Genomic DNA, 214 nt, shown 5'->3' on the forward strand with positions numbered 1-214 from the left:
TTTTTTACGTGTTGAGAACGTAAAAGGAACATATTTTGAGTGAAGGCTCGAGGGAGGTGGCGAGTTTATACATAAACAGGCGTCTGAAACTTATACTTTTGTTGACTCTATTTAATTGTATGCCTGCGAGAGTGGATCGTGGTGTGGTTAGTTAATTAGTAGTAATTAACCGGTTCATAATCACCTTGAGTGATATATTGAAACGTGACACATG

This window comes from Littorina saxatilis, unplaced genomic scaffold, assembly GCF_037325665.1.
Source record: "Littorina saxatilis isolate snail1 unplaced genomic scaffold, US_GU_Lsax_2.0 SUPER_16_unloc_1, whole genome shotgun sequence".
Taxonomy (NCBI): Eukaryota; Metazoa; Mollusca; class Gastropoda; order Littorinimorpha; family Littorinidae; genus Littorina; species Littorina saxatilis.